Source organism: Saimiri boliviensis, chromosome 16 (assembly GCF_048565385.1).
Source record: "Saimiri boliviensis isolate mSaiBol1 chromosome 16, mSaiBol1.pri, whole genome shotgun sequence".
NCBI classification, from domain to species: domain Eukaryota; kingdom Metazoa; phylum Chordata; class Mammalia; order Primates; family Cebidae; genus Saimiri; species Saimiri boliviensis.
The window spans coordinates 73726294-73753261 of record NC_133464.1 but is presented as its reverse complement, the minus strand read 5'-3'; the positions used below and the strand labels follow the sequence as shown (position 1 = coordinate 73753261).

General features: G+C 35.5%; 1 protein-coding gene and 1 pseudogene across 17 annotated transcripts in view; one reads left to right on the top strand and one right to left on the bottom strand.

The window, feature by feature from the left end:
- Positions 1–26968, top strand: part of NBEA (neurobeachin) — a 702569-nt gene that overhangs the window by 361195 nt on the left and 314406 nt on the right. The gene's annotated exons all lie outside the window — the stretch shown is intronic.
- Positions 13355–13690, bottom strand: LOC120365653 (glutaredoxin-1 pseudogene; annotated as a pseudogene).

The following is a 26968-nucleotide window of genomic DNA, read 5'->3' as shown; positions in this document are numbered from 1 at the left end:
CCACACTGTTTGTATCCTGAGATTTTGCTGAAGTTGCTTATCAACTTAAGGAGATTTGGGACTGAGACAATGGAGTTTTCTAAATATAAAATCATGTCATCTGCAAAAAAAGACAATTTAACTTCCTCTCTTCCTATTTGAGCACCCTTTATTTCTTTCTCTTGCCTGATTTCCTTGGCCTGAACTTCCAATACTATGTTGAATAGAAGTGGTGAGAGGACATTCTTGTCTTTTGCTGGTTTGCAAAGGGAATGCTTCCAGTTTTTTACAGATTCAGTGTGATATTGACTGTGGGTTTGTTAAAAATAGCTCTCATTACTTTGAGATATGTTTCATCAATACCTACTTTATTGAGAGTTTTTAGCATGAAGGGCTGTTGAATTTTATCAAAGGTGTTTTCTCCATTATTGAGATAATTGTAGTTTATTTCATTGGTCCTATTTATGTGATGGATTACATTTATAGACTTGTGTATGTTAAACCAGCCTTGCATCTCAGAGATGAAGCTGACTGGATCATGGTGGATAAGCTTTTTGAGGTGCTGCTGGATTTGGCTTGCCAGTATTTTATTGAGGATTTTTGCGTGGAGATTCATCAGGGATATTGGCCTAAAATTTTCTTTTTTTGTTGTGTCTCTGCCAGGTTTGGGTATCAGGATGATGCTGGCCTCATAAAATGAGTTAGGGAGGATTCCCTCTTTTTCCATTGTTTGAAATAGTTTCAGAAGAAATGGTACCAGCTCCTCTTAGTACCTCTGATAGGATTTGGCTATGAATTTGTCTAGTCCTGGGCTTTGTTTTGGTTGGTAGGATATTAATTACTGCCTCAATTTCAGAACTTGTTTTTGGTCTATTCAGGGATTTGACTTCTTCCTGGTTTAGTCTTGGGAGGGTGTATGTGTCCAGGAATTTCTCCATTTCTTATAGATTTTCTAGTTTCTTTGCATAGAGGTGTTTATAGTATTTTCTGACGATAGTTTGTATTTCTGTGGGATCAGTGATGATATCCCCTTTATCATTTTGTCTATTTGATTCTTTTCTCTTTTTTTCTTTCTTAGTCTGGCTAGCAGTCAATCTATTTTGTTAATCTTTTCAAAAAAACAGCCCCTGAATTCACTGATTTTTTTTTAAGGGTTTTACAGTTCTGCTCTGATCTTAGTTATTTCTGGTCTTCTGCAAGCTTTTGAATTTGTTTACTCTTGCTTCTCTAGTTCTTTTAATTGTGATGTTAGGGTGTCAATTTTAGATCTTTCCTGCCTTACCCTGTGGACATTTAGTGCTGTAAATTTCCCTCTAAACAGTGCTTTAGCTGTGTTCCAGAGATTTTGGTATGTTGTATCTTTGTTCTCATTGGTTTTGAAGAACGTCTTTATTTCTGCCTTTATTTCATTATTTACCCACTCGTCATTCAGAAGCAGGTTGTTCAGTTTCCATATAATTGTGTGGTTTTTAGTGAGTTTCTTAATCCTAAGTTCTAATTTGATTGCACTGTGGTCTGAGAGATGGTTTGTTATGATTTCCATTCTTTTACATTTACTGAGGAGTGATTTACTTCTAATTATCTGGTCAGTTTTAGAATAAGTGCCATGTGGTGCTGAGAAGAATGTATATTATATTGATTCGGGGTGGAGAGTTCTATAGATGTCTATTAGGTCCACTTGGTCTAGAGCTCAGTTCAAGTCCTGGATATCCTTGTTAATCTTCTGTCTCATTGATCTGCATAATATTGACAGTGGGGTGTTAAAGTTTCCCACTATTATTGTATGAGAGGCTAAGTCTCTTTGTAGGTCTCTTAAGAACTTGCTTTATGAACTTGAGTACTCCTTTATTGGGTACATATATATTTAGGATAGTTAGCTCTTCTTGTTGCATCAATCCCATTACCATTATGTAATGCCCTTCTTTGTCTCTTTTGATCTTTGTTGGTTGAAAGTCTGTTTTATCAGAGATGAGGATTACAACCCCTCCTTTTCTTTTTGCTTTCCATTTGCTTGATAAATCTTCCTCCATCCCTTTATTTTGAGCCTATGTGTGTCTTTTCATGTGAGGTGAGTCTCCTGAATACAGCACATTGATGGTTCTTGACTTTTTATCCAATTGTCAGTCTATGTCTTTTGATTGGGACATTTAGCCCATTTACATTTAAGGCTAATATTGTTATGTGTGAATTTATTCCTGTCATTATGATGCTAACTGGTTATTTTGCCCATTAGTTGATGTAGTTTCTTCATAGTGTCAATGGTCTTTAAAATTTGGAATGTTTTTGCAGCATCTGGTACCAGTTGTTCCTTTCCTTGTTTAGTGCTTCGTTCAGGAGGTCTTGTAAGTCAGGCCTGGTAGTGACAAATCTCTGAGCATTTGCTTGTCTGTAAAGCATTTTATTTCTTCTTTGCATATGAAGCTTAGTTCGGCTGAATATGAAATTCTGGCTTGAAAATTCTTTTCTTTAAGACTGTTGAATATTGGCCCCCACTCTCTTCTGGCTTGTAGGGTTTCTGCCAAGAGATCCACTGTTAGTCTGATGCACTTCCCTTTTTGGGTAGCCTGACTTCTCTCTCTGGCTGCCCTTAACATTTTTTCCTTCATTTCGTCCTTGGTGAATCTGATGATTATGTGTCTTGGGATTGTTCTTGTTGAGGAGTATCTTTGTGGTATTCTCTGTATTTCCAGAATTTGAATGTTGGCCTGTAATGCTTGGTTGGGGAAGTTCTCCTGGATAATATCCTGAAGAATGTTTTCCAACTTGGTTCCATTCTCCCTGTCACTTTCAGGTACATCAATCAAACATAGGTTTAGCTTTTTCACATAGTCCCATATTTCTTGGAGGCTTTGTTCATTCCTTTTCATTCTTTTTTCTCTAATCTTATCTTCATGCTTTAATTCATTAAGTTGATCTTTAATCTCTCATGTCCTTTCTTCTCCTTGATTGGTTCCGCTATTAATACTTTTGTATGTTTCAAGAAGTTTTTGTGTTGTGTTTTTCAGCTCCATCAGGTCATTTATGTTCTTCTCTAAACTGGTTATTCTAGTTAGCAATTCCTCTAACCTTTTTTCAAGGTTCTGCACTTCCTTGCATTGGGTCAGAATATCCCCCTTTAGTTATGAGGAGTTTGTTATTACCCACCTTCTGAAGCCTACTTCTGTTAATTCATTAAATTCATTTTCCATCCAATTTTGTTCCCTTGCTGGTGAGGAGTCGTGATTCTTTGGAGGAGAAGAGATGATCTGGTTTTTGGAATTTTCAGCCTCCTTGCACTGTTTTTTCCTCATCTTCATGGATTTATCTACCTTTGGTCTTCAATGTTGGTGACCTTCAGATGGGGTTTTTGAGTGGACATTTCTTTTGTTGATGTTGATGCTATTCCTTTCTGTTTGTTAGTTTTCCTTCTAACAGTCAGGCCCCTCTGCTGCAGGTCTGCTGGAGTTTGCTGGAGGTCCACTCCAGACTCTGTTTGCCTGGATATCACCAGTGGAGGCTGCATAATAGCAAAGATTGCTGCTTGTTCCTTCCTCTGGAAGCTTTGTCCCATAGGGGCACCTTCCAGATGCCAACTGGAGCTCTTCTGTATGAGGTGTCTGTTGACCCTTGCTGGAGGTTTCTCCCAGTCAGGAGTCACGGGGGTCAGGGACTGATTTGTGGAGGCAGTCTGTCCCTTAGCAGAGCTTGAGCACTGTGCTGGGAGATCTGCTGCTCTCTTCAGAGCTGGCAAGCAGGAACGTTTAAGTGTGCTGAAGCTGCACCCACAGCCGCCCCTTTTCATAGATGCTCTTTCCCAGAAAGATGGGAGTTTGAGCAGTAAGCCCCTGACCAGGGCTGCTGCCTTTCTTTCAGAGATGCCCAGCCCAGAGAGGAGGAATATAGAGAGGCAATCTGGCTATAGTGGCTTTGCCCAGCTGTGTTGGGGGAATTTCCCACGGATTTGTTTATACTGTGAGGGGAAAACCACCTACACAAGCCCAGTAATGGTGGATGGCCCTCCCTCCACCAAGCTCAGACTGCTGTGCTGGCAGCAAGAATTTCAAGCCAGTGGATCTAAGCTTGCTGGACTCTGTGGGGGTGGGATCCACTGAGCTAGACCACCTGGCTCCCTGGCTTCAGCCCTCTTTCCAGGGGAGTGAATGGTTCTATTTTGCTGGTGTGTCAGGCACCACTGGGGTATGAAAAAAGCTCCTAGCTCAGGGTCTGCCCAAACAACCATTTTGTGCTTGAAACCCAGGGCTCTGGTGGCATAGGCACTCAGAGGAATATCCTGGTCTACAGGTTGTGAAGACCATGGGGAAAATGGAGTATCTGGTCTGGATTGTACCTTTCCTCATAGCACAGTTCATCATGACCTCCATTGCCTAGGGGAGATAGTTCCCCAACCCATTGAGCTTCCTGGGTTAGGCAGCACCCCACTCTGCTTCGGCATGCCCTCCTTGGACTGTACCCTCTGTCTAACCAGTCCCAATGAGATGAACCAGGTACCTCAGTTGAAATTGCAGAAATTACCTACCTTCTGTGTTGATTTCGCTGGGAGCTGCAGACAGGAGCTGTTCCTATTCGGCCATCTTGCCAGCTACCCACCCATGCCCCTTCTTTGCCACTCTTTTATTCACTTTATACATGTAGTAAGTTAATAAACATACTGAGTTTAATATAGGAACATGACTTTTACAAAATTAGCTGCATACGTCTTAAATACTATTTCTGATTTATATGTACAACCTTAGACATCAATGATAAATAAAATGTAATTTGTCTAAAACTGAAGTCCCATTTGATAATGGTTAAATTTCAAGTAATAGGGAAATATATTTCAAAATTTAATGATCATAAATTATTATTTGAATTATATTTTGTTTTTTGAGACAGGATCTCACCCTGGCATCCAGGTTAGAGTGCAGCGGCATGATCTTATTCACTGCAACCACTATCTTAGAGGCTTAAGCCATCTTCCTACCTCAGCCTCTAGAGTAGCTGGGACCACAGGCACCAGCCACCAAGCTGCATTTTGTATTTTTTGTAGAGATAGGGTTCTGCCATGTTGCCCAGGCCGATCTTGAACTCCTGAAATCAAGCGATCCACCAGCCTCAGCCTCCCAAAGTGCTAGGATTACAGGCATAAGCCAACATGCCTGGCCCGAATCACATTTTTAACCATGTTTAAAATATATCTACATATATGTGTATATTATTTTTTTCTCTTCTGAGAACAACTTTAAATATACTTTACTCCTAAGTATGATTTGTAAAAATGTTTGGTGAGTTAAGCAATATTCATGAAGCACTCATAGTTTATTACGTTAAGAAACATAACATTAAAAAGGTGAATCAATGACAGAATTTCCTATTTTGGTATATTCATTTCTGTGCCATATTTTTCATTTCTTAGAGACACATGTCATATTTTTTTGTTCATGGTTTACTTATTGCATACAAAAGCCAGACAAGATTTATATAATCTATGTCTTTATTAGAAAACTTATTTAGTTTCTATACCATTCTGATAGCTAAGATCATCTTGGCAATAGAAGAACCTAGATTTTGCCTTTGCATTTGTGGCTATTATGTTGTATAAATAATGAATACAGTTAGAAGTGAACTAACAGGGGCTACACTAACATGAGGATATAGATGTTGTGCAGATGGCCTAAGGATACACCAAAGGTGAGAAGTGAGGAGATAAGATGAACAGGACAGATAGGACAAGAATACAGGCATGACCTGTATCACAGATTTTAGCTTATGGAAGAGTCCCAAAATGCCAGGAGAATTAGAATATTGACTTATGTAGACTGATTACTTCATATGTAGGTAAAATAAGAACAAATAAATGATTTATATTCCTCATTTCCTGTTGTACAGATCAACATTTGTAAAACCAGAATATTTCTTTTATAACATGTCTCTTGTAAAGATCCACTGTCCCAGCTTAGCAAGGATTAAGAAAAAGTTATTGTTACTGTTTTTTAATTACAAAGGTAATACAATACATGGATATGTATTCCTGAAGTTCTTAAAACTTACTAATTACAATATATATTAAAAAATAAAACCTGAGTAAATACTTAGGAAACACTCATTATGTAGTTAGTTTTAGCAGGTACATAAATACATTTTACATATATTTCTCATCTACAAGTAAATCATAATTGAGAAGTTAGGATTTATGTGCAGAAAAGAATTAAAAGTTCCAAAATATTATGTCAGTATATGACTGATATCAAACTAAATGATATAAAAATGTCGGTGACTTTAGAAGGAGCTACTTGAGTGGGCAGTAATGCTTGCAGAAGGCTTCTTTTAGGAGATAAGATCTAAGCAAGAATAGGTACACTGTGTGGAATCCAAGCAAAAAATTGTCCCTTTTCTGGTCAAAATTAAAATTTAAAACAACGAAAAATACGTTATGAGTTTGATTATCTAATAAAGCAAATGTGGTCCTAATTTTATTTGTAAAAAATAAAATATGTCTTTGAGGTTTATATTATTTAAATAGTCAAAGTTTTGTAACTTTTTTTTTTTTTTTTGAGATAGACTCTAGCTCTGTCACCCAGGCTAGAGTGCAGTGGCACAATCTCAGCTCACTGCATCCTCCGCTTCCCAGGGTCAAGCGATTCCCCTGCCTCAGCGTCCTGAGTAGCTGGGATTACAGGTTTCATATGAATTTTAGAATAAGTTTTTCTAATTCTGTGAAAAATTGACATTAGTAGTTTTATAGGCACCCACCACCACGTCCAGCTAATTTTTGTATTTTTAGTAGAGATGGTGTTTCACTGTGTTGCCAGGCTGGTCTCAAACTCCTGACCACGTGATTCATCCGCCTCGGTCTCCCAAAGTGCTGGGATTATAAGCATGAGCCAGTTTTCCTGATGTTTTAGTGCTAACCAGTACTTTACTTAATTCTTAATGCTTATAGGATTTTATAACATTAATCTCTATATCTGAAAGAATATGAAAATTTTACATATTTTTCTTTTTTAAAAGAATTACTCATAAAGAAGACTTCAAAACAATCTATTATACCAAAGTCCAGATTTCTATATTCATAGAACAATATAAGAAAAACAATGGACCTAACTTAGTGAAGAACAGGGTTGATGTTAACATATTTTTAAAATATTTCTTTTTTTTTAATTTTTAAAAATTTTTAATTTTTGTGGGTACACAGTAGATGCATGTATATGAGGTATATGAGATGTTTTGATACAGGGATACAATGCATAATAATCATATCAGGGTAAATGGGGTGAAACATTTAAAGAATAAATAATACCAGTATACTGAAAGTCTTCCAGAAATAGAAGAGGAGGTAATGGTTTATAGTTCATATTATTAGACATCATAACACTGATACCAACACCAGAAAAAGATATAACAAGAAATGAAATTACAGACTCATGTTATAGTAATATATCCTTTTAATATATTACTGGATTTGATTTGCCAAACTTTGTTAAAAATTATTACACCTACTCATAAGTATAGGTGCAATAATTTTTAACAAGGTTTGGCAAATCAAATCCAGTAATATATTAAAAGGATTATATCATGAACAAAAGGTAATGATCCTCGAAAATGTAATGTGTATATAACATTGAAGAATATTTATCATAAATTTTTTTCCCAAGGCTAATGTTTAGAATGGTAATTCTTGTGTTTACTCCTAGGATTCTTACATTTTGAGATTAAATGAAATTTAAATTTTTATTCTGTCTTTAGTTAATTTATATATGTGGTGAAAGGTAGGTGTTCAATTTCAATTTTCCATATATGGCTAGGTGACTATCCCAGCACCATTTATTAAATAAGGAATCCTTTCTTTATTTCTTATTGTTGTCAACTTCGTTGACAGTCAGATGGCTGTAGGTGTGCAGCTTCATCTCTGGGTTCTCTCTTCCCTTCCATTGACTACGGGCCGCATGCGGCCCCCTGAGGCCATTTATCCAGCCCCCTGCCACACTTCAGGAAGGGGCACCTCTTTCACTGGTGGTCAGTGAGAGGAGCACAGTTTGTGGCGGCCCTTCAATGGTCTGAGGGACAGTGAACTGGCCCCCTGTGTAAAAGGTTTGGGGACGCCTGGTCTATATGTCTGTTGTACCAATAGTACCATGTTGTTTTGGTTACTGTTGACTTACAGTTTGAAATTAGGTAATGATACCTCCAGCTTTGTTTTTCTTGTTTAGGGTTGCTTTGGCTATTCAGGCTCTCTTTTGGTTTCATATGAATTTTAGAATAAGTTTTTCTAATTCTGTGAAAAAATGACATTGGTAGTTTTATAGGAATAGTGTAGAATCTGGCTATTTTAGTGATATCCATTCTTTCAATCCATGAACATGGAATGTGTTTCCATTTGTTTGTGTCATCTATGATTTCTTTCAGCAGTATTTTATAATTATCCTTGTAGAGATTGTTCACCAACTTAGATGTATTCCTAGACATTTTTTGAAGGGGAAGGAGGAGCTATTATAAATGGAATCACATTTTTTATTTGGCTCTCAACTTGAATGTTATTGGTGTATAGAAATGCTACTGATTTTTATATATTGATTTTGTATCCTGAAATTTTACTGTAATTGTTTATTAGTTCCAGGAACCTTTTGGCAGAGTCTTTAGGGTTTTCTAGGTATAAAATTATATTATCATAAAAATATGATAGTTAGACTTCTTCTTTTCCTATTTGGGTGCCTTATATTTTCATTGTCTTGCCTGATTGCTCTGGCTATAACTTCCAGTACTATGTTAGATAGGAGTGGTAAGGTGAGCATTCTTGTCCTGTTCCAGTTCTCAAGAAGAATACTTCCAGCTTTTGCCCATTCAGTAAGTCCTCAAAGGCAATTGCAACAAAAAGAAAAATTGATGAGTGGGACCAGATTAAACTAAGAGCTCCAGGACAGCAAAAGTAACTGTCAACAGAGTAAACAGAAAACCTACAGAGAAAATATTCACAAACTGTGCATTCAACAAAGGCCCAATATTCAGAATCTATAAATAACTTAAATCAACAATAAAAAAACAAATAGCCCCATTTAAAAATGGGCAAGATACATGAACAAACATATAAAAGAAGATGTACAAGCAGCTAACAAACATGAAAAAATGCTCAGCATCGCTAATCATCAGGAAAATGCAAATCAAAACCACAATGATATACCATCTCACACCCATGAGTAATAGATATTATTAAACATTTTTTTAAAATAGCTGGTGCTGGAATGGCTGTGGAGAAAAGAGAATGCTTATACACTGTTGATGGAAATGTAAACTGAACTACTTTAAAGCTTTCTTCGAGAACTTAAAACAGAGCTACCATTTGACCCAGCAATTCCGTTACTAAATATATATCCAAAAGAAGGTAAATTGTTCTACCAAGACAACACATGTACTCATATGCTCATTGCAGCACTATTCACAATAGCAAAGGCATGGAATCAATTTAAGTGCCCATCAGTGGTGGGTTAGGTAAAGAAAATATTGTCTGTATACACCATAGAATACTGTGCAGCCATTAAAAGAAATGAAATCATGTTTTGTGCAGCAACGTGGATGCAGTTAGAGACCATCATCCTAAGCTAATTAAAGCAGGAACAGAAAACAAAATACCACATGTCCTTACTTATAAGTATGAGCTAAACATTGGATAAATGTGGACATGAAGATGCCAACAATAAACACTAGGGAGTTCTTGAGGAGGGACAGAGAGGGAGACAGGGCTTAAAGACTATCTGTTGGGCACCATGCTCACTACCAGGGTGATGGGATCAGTTGTACCCCAAACTCAACATCATGCAGTATACCCAGGTAACAAACCTGCATTCCCCTGAATCTAAAATAAAAATAGAAAGTATTTTTTAAAAAGGATATTTGTCGACCAGGCGTGGAGGCTCAAACCTGTAATCCCAGCACTTTGGGAGGCCAACGTGGGTGGATCACAAGGTCAGGAGTTCAAGACCAGCCTGACCAACATGGTAAAACCCCATCTCTACTAAAGATACAAAAATTAGCCAGGCATGATGGTGAGCACCTGTAATCCCAGCTACTTGGGAGGCTGAGGCAGGAGAATAGCTTGAACCTGGAAGGCAGAGGTTGAAGTGAGCCAAGATCGTGCCATTGCACTCCAGCCTGGGTGACAAGAGCAGAACTCCATCTCAAAAAAAAAAAACAAAACAGCAAAAAAAAGGATATGTATCAATGTAATACACCATATCGACAGTGTACAAAAGAGAAAAATATATGATCATTGTTATAGATGTAGGAAAAGCATTTGAAAAACTCAGCATCTATTCATAATTAAAAATAAAAACTCTTAGCAAGCTACAAATTAAGTTGAACTCCTTCAGTTTAAGTGGTATCTTCAAAAAACAGAGAGCTAACATCTTAATTAATTGTGACAGACAAAATGCTTTCCCTGTGGATACAAAACAAGGCAATGATGTTCTCACTCACCGTTTCTATCAGACATTTGACTGGAGTTCTTAGCCAGTTCATTCTGGAAAATAGAAGATCTTAAGATGTCCGACAGAAGGTACTAGAATTAATAAGGGAATTTAGCAAACTCACAGGATACAAGATCAATATTCAAAATCAATTATAATAACATGTTAACATATATAACATATTTTGTTTTTGTTTTGTTTTCCAATGTGTTATGTGTGTTTCTACACCAAAGAAGATACACAAATGGCCAATCACTGCATGAAAAAATATTCCACATCATTACTCACTTGACGAATTTTAAACCGCAATTAGATAACATTACACACTTACTATAATGGGATAAATAGATTATCAACACCAAGCATTGGTGAGAATGTGAAGCCATGGGAACACTTGTACCATGGTGGTAGAAGTGTAAAATAGTATACCCAGTTAGAAAACAGTTTTGTCAGTGTTTTACGAGGTTAAACATATGTTTACCGCATGTCTTAATGATTCCAAGCCTAGGTATTTGCCCAAGAGAAATGAAAAAATAAGCCCACATTAAGACCTGTATGTGAATATTCATAGCAGTTTTATTCATAATAGCCAAGGACTGAAAGTACCCCAAATGTACATTAACAGGTATATGGTTAAACTCATTATAATACATCATTATAATGAACTACAACTCCACTATTTTAAAAGTATGAGCCACCGTTACACACAAAAACATATATGGAACTTCAGTTTATGTGAAGTGAAAGAAGCCAAACAGCAAAGACATACTGCATGATTCCATTTATGTGATATTTTATAAAAGACAAAATTATAGGGACAGAAAACTGTTCAAGTTCATTTGCTACAGATGGCAAGAAAAAGTAACAAGTGAACATTTTGTGGTGAGGGAAGTGTTTGTGGTCACATGAAATATGCGTTTGTCAAATTTAAACTGCATTTTATTACTTATAAAGTTCAGACTCTGTAACACCACCCATAAGGCCTTAGCTTATCTGGCCTTCTTTACTTCTCACATTGAATTAGGAACCTACTTCAGGTTCCACGAAGTACTCCTGTGTTATATGTATATTTTAGTGTCATTTACTACCACGAAGAAGGTTCCCAGTCAATTATTGCTGAGTAGATGAATACCTAAATCTACACCCCTTGCCGTTACTTACTCTCTGGAAACCGTTAGCAGCCACACCAAACTGATGACTTTTCCCAAACAACACAGTCACCTGTTTCTGTGACTTTGAGCAAGTTACTTAATATATTTCAGGCTTTTTCTTTATGTATAGTGGGGCTAATTGTGCTTACCTAATAAGATATCAAGTGAAGTAAGAATCAAATGAGATGATTACTGTAAAGTACTTAGCCTAGTAAGTAATCAGTTCTCAATATTTCCGGAACATAATAAGGACTCAATAAATGTCACTTGCTTTCATAGGATTTATTTATTTAAGTGGCATTTGAGCCGGATTTTGAAGGCTCTGGACAACTGTGAGGAAAATAGAGGACCTTTCACATCCTTCCCAGGAGCATAGATGGGCCTTCTATCCAGGGGCTTTCCCTGAACAGTTAATTCCACAGGGAAGGGATGTTTCCAGCCAGTGCTGATTCACTCTCCTCAGCCGGCCTTCTCTTGTCCATGCTTCTCTCCTTCCCATAGCAAGTCCTTATATTTCAGTCTCGAGCTTCAAAATTATTATTTGTGGTTTCTCTTTATTCTCCCTATTTCTCTTCCAATCAGAATAATAGTTACAAAATAATAATGAATTAATTGCTTGTTAGGTCTAATTTTATTTTTATATAAAAATTGTTCATATAATCATCTGACCCGAAGGTATGAATAATTGATAGAATTTATCCTCGAGGAAAGATTTCTATTTTAAGAGAATAACTTACCTCTTTTTTTCTAATAGCTATATAGAGGGGTAGATTTCTAAGTCTCTAGTGTCTTATTTTTCCATTTTTTTCATCTTTTTTTTTTAGTTAGAAAAGAAATTAAGCGTTCTCACTAGAGATTAAAGAAGGAAATTAACAATCTTACAATTCTAGAACAGGCTAACTTCATAAGGGAGGCTTAAGTTTTCAAAATGTGTGGGGCTCTTTCACAGATACACTCTTGGGGTAGGGGCAGTAAGTTTTCTCAGATGTTTTACATTTTGTGCTTTAATTTTTTCTGGTACCCTAAATCAGATAAATACACAGTGTTCTGGATTATCTGGATGGCCATCGTAAATAACAGAGTGTTCCACATGACCACAGCCTCTGCACTTGTGCCTCTGATCCATGTGACACCAAGACCAACTATGCTTAACTTTTCATGTGATTTCTCCAGTTGGCTGCTGAGACCTTTCAAACACTTGTTGAATATTTCCTATGAGATCTGTGAGAGGACAGTATGGAGAACACTGGTTCAGAGCAATGATTCTCAAGGTGGGATGGGATGGGGTGGGGTTGAGTGGAAAGATACATGTAGTTTCAAAGAATACATTCAAAATACCCACTAATTTCATAATATAAACTTCGTAAATTCAAGCAGCGAAATTATTTCAGCTAATGGGCAGTAGCAGAAAACCAAATATGGATTCATCACTGTGGAAAAGGAGTCTGGATAAACATAGTTGAAAAACACTGGCTTAGAGATAGAGGCATGCTGACACATGGAGAACAGTAAGAGATACATGCCAAAGAGAAAGGACAATCCTGGGTCAGTGAGCTAATCCTAGGCCAGAACTTGTCGCAGTCTTCTGAAACCCAAAGAGTACATCCGGAAAAAAACCAAGATGGCCTATCAACCTTCTTGGCCTTGTGATTAAAAGCAAGTTGATCCACTTCTAAATATTGAGTCAAAAGAAGAAAAAAGCTGTTTGTGCCCCTAGATTCATCCACCAGGAAGTGCTGTCATCATTTGCAATGCCATCCAGCTCTTGAGGAGGGACGTCAGCGTGGGGCTTGCTTTGTGGTTACTGCAGAGCTCCAATCTGCTTTAGCTGCTTCAGCAGTTCCCCACTTTGTTGCATACTAATTAGATTACTGCATCCGCCTATATACTCTTTACCGATAAAGACTCAAGGCACGCTTCTTGCTCCCGTGAGCTGTTGCAAATAATCTGGAATCTCATTAGTGTGGTTGGTGGCTGTGATATCGACAAATTCCAGAACCCCTTGTTTGATGGCAATTGACCAAGGATCTCTTGGGTCCTCCTGCAGTATGGGCAGGTGGGCTTGATGAACACAACCACCTTCCTAGGCTGGATTTTGCAGTTCATAAACTCTTGAGCCATGCGAACAGGCTGCAGTCTCCCGGGGAAGAACCCTCAGTTGCAGGTATTGCTTGGGGCTTGAGCTTTATTTTTCCATCTTCTTCTACACAAATAGAAAGTCTCCAAATAGCCTGCTACATATACTATCGCTACGCCTCAGGTTTTAGATCTTTGTAGTTTTGCAACCTATGAAATGAGTAAATTGCGTCATGCTTCAAAAAAGAGTTTGATTAGTAGCATAATTCGTAACCAATATGGCAGACTACAAATGTAGATGATGAACATGCAGAATTGCTATGAATTCCCACCATAGTCTGGTATGGAGCTTTATAACTAAATATCAAGATCTGCTATCTATTTTTCTCTCTTCTAATGAGCATAAAGATGACCAATGTATCAAGGCGTATCTTTCAGAAAAGGGAACTACCATTTTGAGGTATTTTTTAGTGACACCAGAAACTCTGTAACTTACTTTCGAGATTTTGGAGCCAGAGGAAATTACACAGAGGTATTAAATCTTCAATGAAAGTCTGTCTTCTTAACTGAATAAATCAGGATCTTAAAATCTAATCTTACAGTTTGGGCATGCACTCTTTCCCCTAGTTTGTAGGAGATCTGAAATAGTACCCTCCCATTTTCTCAAGACAAAAACTGAAATTAAGACATAGGAAAAATTGTTTGTTCAAAATTATTATACTAATGAAACAACAAAACATAGATACAAACCAGTTCTGCCTTTTGTTCTCTAATCTACATATGATTAAAAGTGAATTTGTCTGACCTATCCTGTTGCCTTTTCTATTGATGTTTTGCTTTTTCATGGGGAAATAAAAATTACATTTCAAAATCAGGATCCCACAGTCTGAGGTCAAAGACATGCATTTAAATTATCACAAACTACATGAAATCAGTTACTTCCAAGAACATCAGAACTTGCTTGTTGATATCTATTCCATTTGTTCTGTTAACTGACTTTTTTTTCTGGTATTCGTGACAACTCTATCTGTTATTAAACAGAAATGAAAATGACTGGATAAACTATTTTCTTTTGTATTTCATATGAAAAATAAACTTACATTAGAAAATGAGACCACTTCCTTCACTTTCTGTGTTGTATAGATACTCCAAATAGGAAATGCTCTGTAATAGCTATTCTTAAGTTATCTGATACTATTATTCACTTTGTTTTTCCATGTTAAATGTACTGTACAGTATTATAGTGTTAGAAAACTGCATTATCATTTCAATTCTATTTTTCTTTGCCTTCTTCTTCCCACATAACATATTTATGCATTCATTCATTTATCTGTTTAGCTATATACTCTTGACAAGTCCATGCTTCTTGACAGGTACCATGCAAATCATACTGGATACTGAGATAAATGGGTTTTGTACTTCATTTACTGAATTTTACAATTTTAGAAAGAGAAAGACTTTTTAAAAGAAAATAAGAGGAAAAGCAAGGATAGTACCATAAGTAAATGCCCAGAATATTTGAGAGACTGGGAGAGGTCTCTTAACTTTATAGGGATGAGGGTGTGGCAGCAGTTATAAGAAAAAGAAATGGCACATATGAAGGCCCTGAAATAATATGACTCATTAAAGCAAATACAAGGGATATTCAAGGATATAGAATAAATGTTAAAGTGGCAGCGGAGAAGGCTGGAGAAGTAGACAGACATCTCTATATTATAAAAAGTTTAACTGTTATCTTGTAAATTGTGGGTAGCCATTGGAGAAATTTAACTTTGTATAACACCAATGGAAAATTGAAAAATATATTAGAAGGTTGGAAGATTTGAAGGAGGCAGAAAATTATATGGCTGTTGTAATCAAAGTGAGAAAAGATTAAGATTTAAACAAAAGCACTATCTCTGGAAAGAATTAATTGATTAAAAGCATATTAAGAAGGTAAAATTGACAAACCACAGTGGTTCAGAATATTCACGTTCTGCGTAGAGTATATTCATTGAGGCATCATGGGTCTTTTTTTTTGGAGACAAGAGTCTTGCTCTGTCACCAGGCTGGAGTGCAGTGGTCCTACCTCTACTCACCGCAACCTTTGCCTTCCGGGTTCAAGTAATTCTCCTTCCTCAGCCTCCCGAGTAGCTGGGACTATAGGCGTGTGCCCCACCCAGCTAATTTTTGTATTTTTAGTAGAGCCAGGGTTTCACCATGTTGGCTAGGATGGTCTCGATCTCCTGACGTCGTGATCTGCCCGCCTCAGCCTCCCACAGTGCTGGGATTACAGGCATGAGCCACTGCGCCCATCTGGCATCATGGGTCTTAAAAGTGTTAGGATTCCTCAAGGGCCACCTCTCCCCTCTATAAATTAGTGCCCCAAGGGGAAGTAATTTCCTCAGGGAATATGCCTAAAGTAACATGCCACTGGGATTTTAAACCTGCTACCAGAAATAAAATAGAGAATCTAGCCTGGAACTATCAGACTAAGCCAAGATCCTTAAGAGAGTCTGATATGTTTCTAGTTGACTCCTTTTTGTTACTAGAAACAAAAGCAAACCATCCATAGATAAACACTGATTAGCTAACTAAATGAGACTGAAAGCCAATATGCATGAGAATCACCAAGTGAGAAAAAAGAATTTAGATCTCTAAGGGCTGCAAAGGTTAGAATTGTGAAATAAAATAAAGCACAAAGTAGAATGAATAAAAAGAGACCATTAAAAATGAAGAATAAGATTTTGAAAAAATAAAAACTTACAGAATTTTAAAAATACAAGTTGGAAAAAAGATGTTTATTGATGATTTGATGATTCATCAGATAAGACAAAGATGGAGGTAATTAGTTAATTGGAACTTTTTAAATTTTTTATTTTTGTGCATACATGGTAGATGTATGTATTTGTGGGGTACAAGGTGTTTTGATACAACCGTGTGAAGCATAATAATCACATCATGGAAAATGGGGTATCCAGCACCTCAGGCATTTATCCTTTACATTACAAACAATCTAATTATACTTTTAGTTATTTTTAAATATACAATTAAATTGTTATTGACTGTAGTCACCCTGTTGTGCTATTCAATATTAGGTCTTATTCATTCTTTTTAATTAATTTTTGTACCATTTACCACCCCTACCTTTTAACCAACGTTCCTACCACCCTTTCCAACCTCTTGTAACCATCTTTCTACTCTCTGTTTCCCTGAGTTCAATTGTTTTTATTTTTAGATTTTACAAACGAGTGAGAACATGCAATGTTTGTCTTTTTCTCTGCCTGGTTTATTTCACTTAACATAATGACTTCCAGTTACATCCATGTTGTTGCAAATGACAGGATCTCATGTTTGTTCTGGCTGAGTATTACTCCATTTGTACAAGTACTGCATTTGCTTTATCAGTTCATCAATTGATGGATATTTAGGATGATCCAAATCTTGACTACTGTTAACAGTGCTACAACAGACATGGGAGTGTAGGTACCTCTTGTATATATTGATTTCCTTTCACTGGAGTATATACCCAGAACTGTAATTACTAGATCAAATGGTAGATCTATTTTTAGTTTTTTGAGAAACCTCAAAAGTGTTCTCCATACTGGGTTGTACTAATTTCCATTCCGACAAACAGTATATGAGGGTTCCTCCTTCTTCACATCCTCGTCAGCATTTGATATTGTCTGTCTTTTAGATAAAAACCATTTTAACTGGGGTGAAATGGTATCCCATTGTAGTTTTTTTGTTGTTGTTTGTTTGTTTTGGGACAGAGTCTTACTCTGTCACTCAGGCTGGAGTGCAATGGCATGATCTTGGCTCACTGCAACCTCCAACTCTCAGGTTCAAGTGATTCTCCTGCCTCAGCATGCTGAGTAGCTGGGATTATAGATGTCCACTGACACACCTAGCTAATTTTTGTATTTTTAAAAGAGATTGGATTTTACCTTGTTGGCCAGGCTTGTCTCAAACTCCTGACCTCAGGCGATCTACCCACCTCAGCCTCTCAAAATGCTGGGATTACAGGCGTGAACCACCATGTCCAGCCTCCCTGTAGATTTTATTTGCATTTCTCTGATGATCAGTGATGTTGAACACCTATATTAATATGCCTGTTTGCCATTTGTATGTCTTCCTTTGAAAAATGTTCAAATTATTTGCCCATTTCTAATTGGATTATTAGATATTTACCAATAGAGTTGAACTCCTTATATTTTCTGGTTTATTAGTCCCTTGTCAGATAGGTAGTTTGCAAATATTTTCTCCAGTTCTATGGATTGTCTCTTCATTTTGTTGACTATTTCCTTTGTAGTGACAAAGTTTTTTAACTTCATGTGATCCCATGTGTCCATGTTTGCTTTGGTTGCCTGTGCTTCTGGGTTACTGCTCAAGAAATCATTGGCTAGATCAGTGTCCTAGAGATTTTCCCCAGTGTTTTCTTCTAGTAGTTTTATAGTTTGAGTTCATAGATTTTAAATCTATAATTCATTTTGATTTGATTTTTGTGTATGATGAGAAGTAGGGGTCTAATTTCATTCTTCTAAGTATGGATATCCAGTGTTCCCCACACCATTTATTGAAGAGATTATCTTCTCCTCAGTGTATGTTCTTTGGCACTTTTGTCAAAAATTAGTTCATTGTAGGTGTGTGGATTTGCTTCTGAGTTCTCAATTCTGTTTGATTAGTCTATGTTTTTGTTTTATGCCAGTAACATGTTGTTTTGGTTACTATAGCTCTGTAATATAATTTAAGTCAGATAATGAGATTTTTGTTTTGTTTTGTTCTTTTTGCTTGGGTTAGCTTTGGCTATTCAGGGTCTTTGTGATTCCATATCAATTTGAGCATTGTTTTTTCTATTTCTGTGAAGAATGTCATTGGTATTTTGATGGGAATTGCATTACATTGAATCTGCAGATTGCATTGAATTGGCAGTATGGTCATTTTAACACTATTGATTCTTCCAATCCATGAACATGGAATATACTTTCATTTTTTTGGTGTCCTCTGATTTGTTTAAGCAATGTATTATAATTTCATTATAGAAATCTTTCACTTCTTAGGTTAAGTAGGTTAGGTATATTGAATATATTTTCAACTTACAGTATTTTTGACTTACGATGGGTTTATTAGGACATAAATTCATCATAAGTCAGGAAACATCTGTGTAGATTAATTACACAGATAATATCAATTAATTAATTAACATTTTAGGAGTTGTTACTGCCTTAGGTAAAAGATAAGAGTTTAGGCAAATAGTGCATTAACCAAAAGTTTGGGAATAACAGCTTGGAAATGGGTACATAAGGATTTTGAAAAGCTCTACCATACTTATGGAAGTCTAAAAGGTCATTCACCTGCTGAGGCCTATGTGCATGCTTTGGACAGACTTAAGAAGGCCTTAATCTTTCACCTTTTGCTGGCCTTGAGACTATATGGAAACAGGAAGTGAATGCTAAGGTACAGTTGAAACCTGCCTGGTTGATTATTGAAGGGCTGTCCCTACTGAGTTCCTTAGGAAAATCTGAGAGGTTTTTTTTCTATCCAAGAATTTAAGGAGATCTCTATTTAATTATTAGCTGACCACTAAGGTAATGAAACAGATTTCAGGGGCCACAGATGATACAAAATACAAACCATACAATATTAGTTTAGAAAAGTCACTCATCAGATAACAAAAAGCAACACCAACAAATCCTAGGGAGGAGAATGAGATTTCAAGAGTTACCATATTATATATAACATTCAAAACGTCATTGCAAGGAGACAAAGAAATTTAAAAGTATGACCCCTACACAGCAAAAAAACAAATCAGTAGAAACTCTGCGTGAGGAAGCATTGACTTTAGAACTTTCTAAACACAGACATTAAATATTTAAAATATGTTTCACTGGTCAAAGAGATGTGCTTATACACTGCTGATGGGGTGTAAATTAGTTCAGCTATTGTGGAAAGTAGTGTGACACTTCCTTTAAAGAGCTTAAAACAGAATTACCATTTGACCCAACAATTTCATTACTGGGTATATACCCAAAGGAATATAAATTGTTCTGCCATAAAGACACATGCATGCAAGTGTTTATTACAGCATTATTCACAATAGCAGAGACATGGAATCAACCTAAATGTCCATCAGTGGTAGAGTAGGTAAAGAAAATATGGCACATATACACCAGGAGATACTATGAAGCCTTAAAAAAAAAGAATGAAATCATGTCCTTGCAACAACATGGATAGAGCTGGAGGCCATTGTCCTAAGCAAACTAGGGCAGGAACAGAAAACCAAATAATGCATATTCACTTTTACAAATGGGAGCTAAACAATGAGAACAGGTGTTACTAGGAGGAAAATAACAGACCCTGGGGCCTACATGAGGGTAGAGGGTGGAATAAGGGAGAGGATCGGAAAACATACCTATTGGCTACTATGCTTATTACCTAGGTGACGAAATTATCTATACACCAAACTCCTGTGTTGTGCAGTTTGTCCATATAATAAACATGGCTCTGTACCCTTGAACCTAAAATAAAAGTTAAACCAAAGAAATAACAACAGAAAGAAAATGCTACACTAAAAAATAATTAGTGCAAAAGAAGTAGAAGAAATAAATAAGACGTATAGAAAACCAACAGAAAAATGGCAGAAATCCTTTTTATCAATAAATCAGTAATTACACTAAATGTAAGTCAAATGAACTTTCCAATTAAAACACTGACATTTGAAGAATGCATTTTATAGAAGGATTTACCTGTAAGCTTTCTACAGGAAACAGATTAATAGACACAAATATGTTAACAGAAAAATGATTTTAAAACATGATTCATACAAATAGAACTCAAAAGAAGGAATGACTGTGCCAATATCAGACAGAATACATTTTAATACAAAAATGATTACAGTGATAAAGACATTATATAATAATTACATAAATCTATCAATAAGATATCATAGTTTTAAATATATATGCACTTAATAAGAGACTTCTAAAATATATTAAACAAAAATGTACAGAATTGAAGGGAGAAATAAATAATTCAAATACATTACTTGGAGTCTTTAGTATCCCACTTTCAATAATGGAGAAAAGACCTAGACTGAAACAACAGTATATACCACCTAGATCTCCCAGCCCTCTATAGAATACATCATTAACAGTAGCAGGGAACATGTTCTTCACAAGTGCATATGAAACATTCTGTAGGACAGACCATATATAGCCACAAAACAATTATCAGTAAATTTTAAAAGGTTGGAAGCATGCATTTTATCTTCTCCAACCACAGTGGATTAGAATTTGAAATAAACAAGAGAAGGAAATTTGAAAGATTCACAAATGCATGGAAGTTAAACAGGAAACTCCTAAATAACCAGTGGGTTAAAGGGTAAATTTCAAGAGAAATTACATAATACTTTAAAGACAATGAAAAAAAAATCAAAACTCATAGGATGCATTTAAAGTAGGGCTCAGGAGGAAATTGATATCTGTAACTACTTTTAAAAAGGTAAAATATGAAAACATTAACATAACCTCCCAACCTCCCAATGGGACAAACTACAGGAAAAGGAGCAAAACAGACTGAAGGAAGAAAAAATAGCGATTAAAATGTAAATAAAGCAGAGATTTTAAAAGTAATAACGATAAATAAAACCAAAAGTTGATTCTTTAAAAAGATAACAAAATTGAAAAAACTTTAGCTAGAAAAGAAAGAAGACTCAAATTACTAAAATGGGGAATGACAGTAAGAACATTATTAATGACCTTAATGAAAGAAAAAAGATTTTAAGGGAATACCTACTATAAACAACTGTGTGTCAATACTAGAAAACTTGAATGAAATGGAAAAATTTCTGGAAATATAATACTAAATTACAACTGGATGAACACAAAATAGACAATCTGAATATTGCTGTAACAGTAAGAAGTTTAAGTTAGTAATTTAGCAAAACTTCCAACAAAGAAAAACTCATTACCAGATGTTTTCCCTGGTAATGCTATCATACATTTGAGATGAAAGAGAATCAACAGCACTCTTTCTCAGACTCTCCCAGAACACAGAAGAGGATGAAACACTTACTGACTCATTTTATGAGGCGAGAATGACCCTGATAGCAAACCCCAGATAAAGCCCTCTGAAAAGTAAACCACAAACCAGTATCTACAGCACTATTAAATAAAAGTTAATAAAACTACAAATCTTATGACAATGGATGCAAAAATCCACTTTAGCAATATATAGGAAAGGATTATATACCTTGATTAAATGGGATTTATTCCAGGAACTTATAGTTGGTTTAACACATGAAAATCAATCAGTGTAATACACCATATTGCTAAAATGACTGGGAGAAAAACACATGATCACATCTTAGTAGTTACAAAAATAATTTGACAAAATTCAGTGCTATTTAATGATTAAAAATACTCAGCATATTAGGAATGGAAGGCAACTTTCTCAATCTGATAAATGAGATTTACAAAACAAAACAAAAAAACCCACAATGAAATCATGATTATTTATAAAAGACTGAATGCATTCACCCTAAGTGAAGAAGACAAAAATGCTCATTAACACTAGTGCTATTCAGCATTTTACTGGAGGTTCTAGCTAGGGCAATTAATCAAGAAAACAAAATAAAAAATGCCTAAATTGAAAAAGAAGAAATAAAACTCTCTATTTGCAGAAGATAGGACATATCTACAGCAAACCTTAAAGAAACTATTTAAAAAAAATGGATCTGTTAGAGCTAATAAGCAAGTTCAGCAAAATGGCAGGATGTGACATCAACATACAAAGATCAATTGCATTTCTATACATTAGCAGTGAACCATCTGAAAATAAAATTAAGAAAATGGTTCCATTTATAATAAAGTCAAAAAGAATATAATATATCCATAATATTAAATAATGCTCAACCTCAGGAATCATTATGGAAATGCAAATCAAAAGTACAATGAGATACCACTGGATAACCATTTGGATGGGTACTGTAATAGTCTATCCTTGAATTGCTATAAAGAAATACCTGAGACTGGGTAATTTATAAAGAAAAGAGGTTTAATTGGCTCTTTTGCAGACTGTAAAGGAAGCACGATGCTGACATCTGCTTGGCTTCTGGGGAGTTCTCAGGAAACAATCATGGCAGAAGGTGAAGTGAGGGCAGGCATGTCTTACATGGCAGAAGCAGGAGCAAGGGGTGGGGGAGGTATTATACTTTTAATAACCAAAGTTCATGAGATCTCACTCTCTATCATGAGAAGAGCACCAAGGGAATGTTTCTAAACCATTCATGATAAACTACCACCATGATCCAGTCACTTCCCACCAAGCCCCACCTCTATCAGTGGAAATTACACTTCAACAGACAATTTAGGTGGGAATACAGAGCCAAACTGTATTAGGTACTATCAAAAAAATTGGAAAATAATGAGTGTTAGTAAGGACACGGAGAAACTGAAACTCTTGTGCACTGTTGGTGGGAAGGTAAATTGGAGTAGTCACTATGGAAAACAGTACAGCAGATCCTAAGAAAATTAAAAATAGAATTGCCATATTATCCAGCTATTCCTCTGCTGCTTCTATATGCAAAAGATTTGAAAATAGGGACTCTAAGTAGTATTTTTACATCTATGTTTATAGCTGCATTATTTACAGTACTTAAAAGGTAAAAGCAACCAAAATGCCCATTGACAAGAGTAAACAGAGCTGTTTATACATACAATGGAATATTATCCTTAAAAATGAATAAAATTATAACACATATTACAACATGGATGCTAAATAAAATAAGCCAGTAATAAAAGGACAAATACTGCGTGATTCCACCTATATGGGATACTTAGAGTAGTGAAACTCACAGAGACAAAGTCAAATGATGGTGGCCAGGGGCTGAGGATGGAGGAGCAGGTAATGGGGAATTATTAGCATTTCTTAATAGGTAATTAAGGGAATTAAAGTAGGTATAAATAAATGGAAATACCTCCCAGGTTCATGGATTGGAAAAGTTAATAATTTTAACAGTACTTTTCACATTTATATGCAAAGTCAATGCATTCTATCAAAAGTTTGCTGTTTTTTTCCAGAAATGGAGAAGCTGATTCTAAAATAATATGGAATTGCAAGAGACATAGGATAACCAAAGCTATCTTAAAAGAATAAATTTGGGGATTTAAACTTCTTAATTTCAATACTTAATACAAAGCTACAGTGATAAAAACAGTGTGGTACTAGATAAAGATAGTTTACAGACAAATTTAATAGAATTGCGAGTCCAAAAAGAAAGCCATATACTTATGGTCAATTTATTTTCCAGAAGGGTGCCAAGATCTTTCAAAATAACTGTCTTTACCATTGTTGAAAGGACAGCCATTTCAACAATGGTACTGGAACAACTGGATATCAACAGGCCAAAAATCTAGTCTACAATCTCACATGAAAAAATTAATTCAAAATACATGAAAGACCCTAATGTTAGAACTATAACTCTTAAAAGGAAACATAGGTAAAAATCTTCATGACCTTGAATTAGGCAATGGTTTTCACAGATATGGCACCAAAAGGACAAGCAAAAAAAAAAAACTGAATTGATAGTCATCAAAATTTAAAAGTTTTGTGTATCAAAAGACATTCATTTACCACTTAGTGAAAATATAACAGAATTAAAATAAGTGTTTGCACATCATGTGTCTGATAAGAATCTAATATCCAGAATATAAAAGTACCACTTACACCTTAATAATAAAAAGAAAAATGGCCCAATTTTAAAAATGAGTAGAAGATTTAAGTAGGTATTTCTCCAAAGAAGATATACAGATGGCCAGTGAGCACTTGAAAAGATTCTCATAAATGCAAATCAGAACCACAATTAGATACCACTTCATATTCACTAGAATACCTATAATATTTAAAATAGACAATAACAAGTGTTGGCCAGGATACACAGAAATTGGAACCCTCACATTTTGTTGGTGGGAATATAAAATAGTACAGCCACTGTGGAAATAGGTTGGCTGTCGCTCAACAAGTTAAACATGGAGTTACCATCTGACCCAGCAGTTCCATCTGTAGATATATCCTCAAGAGAATTGAAAACATATGTTCACGCAAAAACTATTCATAACAGCATAATTCCTAATTGTCTTTAAGTGGAAACAACCCAAATGTTCATCAACTGGTGAATTGGTAAACAAACTGTGATATGTGCATAAAATAGGATATTGGTCAGCAATAAAAAAGAATAAGGTACTGATACCTGCTATGACATGAATGACCCTGGAAAAGATTATGCTACCTGAAAGAAGCCAGACACATATTGTATGATTCTATTTAAATGAAATGTCTAAAATCAGAAAATTTATAGAAACAGAAGGTAGGGTAGTACTTACTAGAGGATAGGAGGAAAAGGAAATTGAGACTAACTACTAATAAGTATGAGGATTTTTACAGAATGATAAAAATGATCTAGTTCATGGTTGCACAAGATAGTGAGTATACTAAAAACGACTAAAGTGTACATTTTTAAATGGTGTGTATTTTATGTGAAATATGTCTCTATTTTAAAAATAGTTTTTTAAAATTAACATGAAATGAACATTTAGATATAATCATAATTTTAGATAGTTTATACCTGAGAGAAGAGCAACTAAGAAGCTTACAATGTATACATGTCAGGATAAAATAAGAAAATCTCATAATGACAGAAATATACAAGGGGAAAGTATGCAAATAAATTGACAAATGGTAAACGTGTGTATTTCTAAATAGAGATTGTCTTTATAAAGAGCTAACGACATGTAATATGTGAGTTTTGAGCTGGAGAATACTGGGCAATAACTTCTAGTGAGAAGGGATTATAATGTAATATTGTTATGGAAGAGGCATATGATATTATTTAACTTGATACTTGTTTAAGTTAACTGTACCTGGTAAAAGTCCAAGAATAGCAATGAAAAGAATAAATACATTTTCATCAATAAGGAGTAAAAAAATATGGAATCCAAACTAAAATTTCTATCCCCAACTTCTCCCCTACTGATTGTAACTGTATTTGTTCTATTCTTTTCATTGTTAAGCTTGAACTTTTAAAAGCATTAAAAAACTGGGACCAGTAGAAGATTTTTAAAGTATTGGGCTAGAATTAAATACATTATATATCAGTAAACACAATAAATATAAAAGGACTATGATTTCCAGTTAAAAACCAAATTTCTCAGATTGGATTAAAACTCCAGCTGAGTTCCATTTACTAAAGACATCTAAAGCCACGAGAATGTTGAAGGTAAAAGGATAGAAAAATATATACTGAGCATTAACTAAAGAACTGAGTTAAGATAGCTATATTAATATTTTTAAAATTATTTCGAGGTAAAAACTTGTTAGTGAAGAACTAATTCATATAGTTAAGAAAAGTTGAATTTACTAGTAAGAATTTACCATCCTAAGTTCATGTATTTCAAATAAATAACCTCAAAATGTGTAAAGCAAAAAGTGGTGAACCATCAGAGAGAAAATGACAGGTCTGCCATCTTTGTGGAAGATTTCAACACTACTATCTCAATTATCAAAATATCCAGCAGACAAAAAAATTCAGTGAGTATATACAAGGTTTGAATAACGTCATTAGTATTTGATATTATTGACATACAGAACTTTTCACCCAATTGTAGACAGTACGTATTATTCTCAGGTGAACATGTAACATTTATAAAATCTACTCACATCGTTCAGGGGTCTCCAACCCCTGGGCCACAGATTAGTACCAGTCCTTGGCCTGTTAGGAGCCAGGCAGCACAGAAAGAGGTGAATGACTAGCAAGGGAGCAAAGCTTCATCTATATTTATAGCCATTTCCCATTGCTGGCATCACCGCCTGAGCTCTGTCTCCTGTCAGACCAGTGGCAGCATTAGATTCTCATAGGAGCATGAACCTTATTGTGAACTGTGCATGAAAGGGACATAGGTTGCATGCCTCTTAGGAGAATCTAATGCCTGATAATCTATCACCGTCTCCTATCACCCCCAGATGGGACCATCTAGTCACAGGAAAACAAGCTTAGGGCTCCCATTGATTCTTCATTATGATGAGTTGTATAATTTCATTATATATTAAAATGTAATAACAATAGGAATAAAGTACGCAATAAATGTGATGTGCTTGAATCATCTCAGAACTATCCCCTTCTACCCACACTGGCCCACGGAAAAATTGTCGTCCGTGAAAGCTAGTTCCTAGTGCTAAAAAGGCTGGCTGGGGATTCCTGACATAGTTAGATCATAACACAAGTCTTATCAAATTTTTAGAATTAGTGTTATAAATACCATGATATCTGACCAGTGTAAATATTCTCAT